General features: G+C 45.6%; 1 pseudogene; it reads right to left on the minus strand.

The window, feature by feature from the left end:
- Nucleotides 1–282: 282 nt before the first annotated feature.
- On the minus strand, nucleotides 283–931 carry LOC114633381 (annotated as a pseudogene).
- Between the last annotated feature and the right edge of the window lie 2,836 nt (nucleotides 932–3,767).

A 3,767-nucleotide genomic window follows, 5' to 3' on the forward strand; every position in this document is an offset into this window, starting at 1 on the left:
TGTACTTGGGACATGTCAGAGATTAAAGCAAGGAGCTCTGTGTACTGCTCACGACCTTGGGAAAGTCACCTCAGCCCTGTGCACCTGTCACCAGCTGCCCAGTGGGTAAGGCGAGGATCAGAGTGGACACTGAACCTGGTACACTACTGATGCCGAACAGAACGCCTGCTCCAATCCACCATTCAGGAAGCAGAAAGGGCTGGAAGTGGACTTTCAGTAATAAAGTGTCATGGGAAGGAGGCAGAGTGCATTGAGCTGCCCTGGCTGGTGGGCTCCACAAACTTATTGTTGCTGAGGCTGCATGATGTCAGCCTTGTCGGCCAGGCCCTCGGCCTCCTCTGCACACACCAGATCCTTTCCTTCATCTTCTGCTTCTTTTGCTGTCTCAAGAAGTATACTGGAAAGAGCCCCACCTTGTAGCTCTGCCAAGATCTACTCAAAACTCTTCGTTGTCTTGGCCACATTGCTTTTGAAATGGGCGGATCAAAATCCTGGACAGCTGTGGAGATGCCAAACAAGCTAGGGGAGCCCGAGGCTTCCTGTGGGTTTCGGTCCAGCAGCTGTTGTCAGAGTTCACACAGTGAACACATCGTTCCTCCACTCCATCAGCTGGGTGTGTTTGAAGTTTTCACGTGACCGTGGTTACGTGATTCTGTGGCTCCACAATAGAGTTTTCCAGGATGTGTTACACCAAATGAGCAATATCGGCAGGAAACAGTTGCTCTACCCGATGTACCATCCTGTTGGTCTTAGGAGTCTCCGGGACCGAGGATTCGGGACGGAGGATTCCAGTCAGGGGTCCCCTCCCAGTGCACTGTGTGTTCAGTTAAGCTGTGTTTGCTATAAGGATTTGAGTTCCATTGCCACATGGCAGTGAACACTTGGTCTCAGGAATTTAGAGCACATTCTGGCCCAGGAAATACTTTACCATCCCTGTGGCCTGGGCAGGCCTAGCACCTGCACAGCATCCGGGTGCAGAGCCAGGAGTGAATGTCTGTCAGGCTCACAAGTTCAGCCTCTGTTGGGCTATGCCCAAGTTGCTGCCATGGCCATAGGGATTATAGGGCTGTGCCTTGTAATTTTTTAATCAAATATTATTTATTCTCTAGTTACTTAAAAATAACAATTAGAAAAAAGTGAAAACTGTCAGTGTATTAGTTACCGTTCTTTTGCTGTGGTAAAACGTCATGACTGACCAAAGGCAACTTATGAAAGAGTTTAATTTGGCTTCCAGTTCCTGAGGAACAGGAGGAGTTCGTCATGGTGGGTAGGGATGACAGCAAGTGTAAGACAGGCGGCAGAAAGTTGAGTGGTTATATCAACAACCATAAACCACAGAGGAAGCAGAGACAGAGAGAATGAAAAGCGGGGAGAAGTTATAAATTATTGTTTTCAAGTGGCATCTTTACTTTTTATTGGTTATTTTATTTATTTACATTTTAAATGTTATCCCTTTTCCTGGTTTCCCCTCTATAAACCCCCTAATCCATCCCCTTCCTCTGCTTCTATGAGGGTGCTCCCATAACCACCTATCCACTCTTACCTCACCCCCTATGCTGGGGCATCAAGCCTCCACAGGACCAAGGGGCTCCCCTCCCGTTGATACCAGATTAGGGCAATCCTCTGCTACATAAACAGCTGGAGCCATGGGTCCCTCCATGTGTATTCTTTGGTTGGTGGTTTAGTCCCTGGGAGCAATGGAGGGTTCTGGTTGGTTGACATCGTTGTTCTTCCTAAGGAGTTGCAAACCCCTTCAGCTCCTTCAGTCCTTCACCTAACTCCTCCATTGAGGTGTTCGTGCTCAGTCCAATGGTTGGCTGTGAGCATCTGCATCTGTATTGGTCAGGCTCTGGCAGAGCCTCTCAGGGGACAACTGTACCAGGCTCCTGTCAGCAATCGCTTCTTGGCATCAGCAAGTGTCTGAGTTTGGTGTCTGCAGATTGGATGGATCCCTAGGTGGGGCTGCGTCTGGAAGGCCTTTCCTTCAGTCTCTTCTTTGTCTCTACAGTTCCTTTAGTCAGGAGCAATTCTGGGTTAATGTTTCTGAGATGGGTGGGTAGCCTCTGGATATGGTCTCTACAGGTTCTCTCTCCTCTTTGTTGGTGTGGGAGGAGATGGGGGAGATTTACATCGGGTCAGGAAATTGAACAGAGGTGTGTAGCAGTAGGAAATGGGGAACTGGGGGTAACCACTAGAAAGTCCCAGATGTCAGGAACGCAAGAGGCTCCCAGGATCTAAAGGGGATGACATTAGCTGAAATTATAAATTCTTAAAGCCTATCCCCAGTGATGTATTTCCTTCAACAGGGCTGTTCCACCTTCCCAAACAGCGCCACCAACTGGAGACCAAGTGTTCTAGTGTCTGAGCCTATGGAGGGCATCACTCATTCAAACCAACACATTCAGAATAAGAATGGAGTTGCTGTGCCAACCCTAATTTAAAATTGTTAATGAAGTAAGAAGGTTATGAAGGGCAAGCTCATTTGCATAGTCACTTATTGGAAAAGCCTGTCAGAAGCACACACGCTTGCACAGAGACTCAGTAAACTCAACTTCAGACTGAAATTACTCAGTATTAATTACCTTGGTAAAAGATTACTGTTTCAAACTTTGTGATGTAATCCTCCTCATTGTCTTGTCTTTGAAACTCCCTCTCTAGACCTGTTTGGACACACCCACAATTTGCAGTGGAACATTATTCATTGTCTGCAGTTCACATACAAGTTCACATACAAGCATCATTGTGGTGTGTGTGTTTGTGTGTGTGCGCTCGTGCGTGCGCACATATGTCTGGGGAGGCAAGAAGATGATCTCAGGTGTTATTCTTAAGGTATTGACCCATTTTTCTCTTTTATTTTTGACACAGGGTCTCTTACTGGCCTGGACTTTGCCAAGTAGGCTAGGCTGTCTGCACCTCAGACTCCAGGCTAGGCTGTCTGCGCAGCAGGCTCCAGGCTAGGTTGTCTGCACCGCAGGCTCCAGGGGCCTCTGTCTCCATCTTTCTGTTGCTGGGGTTACAGTGTTCCTCACCATGCCTGGGTTTTGGGTCTGGAACTTAGGTCCTCATTTTTGTAAGGCAAATGCTTTGCCAAACAAGCCATCTCTCCAGCTCCGCCATCATTCCTTACAGAGCCTTTCCCCAATCGTTTCTAATTTAGAATAAGATTAATGGTTTATTTAAAAATGACCAGGCCCAAACATTTTATTTGTGGCACATGTTGTTTGTGATTATGAATTATAGAAGTCACTGGCTTGTTACTAAAATGAATAGCACTAATCTGGGAGGGAACCAGAGAAAACTTCCTTAGTGAGGGCTCTAATATTAACCCCCAAATTTAAAAACAGAAAAAAGGCAAACCTTAGGATATGAGTGAGGCCAAAAGTTGTTTTCTGAGTTAGATGAAGCATATATTCTTCTCCTTATGTAGGCGTTGATGAAGAGATGTCAAACATTTTTATTTTTAGGTGCTAAGTTCTTTTTCTTTCTTTCTTTCTTTCTTCTTCTTCTTCTTCTTCTTCTTCTTCTTCTTCTTCTTCTTCTTCTTCTTCTTCTTCTTCTTCTTCTTCTTTTTTTTCTTTTGAGATAGGCTATCACTCTGTAGCTCAGGCTGGTGTCAAACTCATGGCCATCCTCCTGCTTCAGCCTCTTGAGTGCTGGGATTATACATGTGAGCTACCACATCTGGCTTGGTTTTGTTTTATAAATTCTTTTTCAGGTATACAATTGTAGCTTCAAATAATTTTTTTTAAATTAAAGCAATATTGTCC

The sequence above is a fragment of the Grammomys surdaster genome, unplaced genomic scaffold (assembly GCF_004785775.1).
Source record: "Grammomys surdaster isolate TR1022 unplaced genomic scaffold, NIH_TR_1.0 98, whole genome shotgun sequence".
NCBI classification, from domain to species: domain Eukaryota; kingdom Metazoa; phylum Chordata; class Mammalia; order Rodentia; family Muridae; genus Grammomys; species Grammomys surdaster.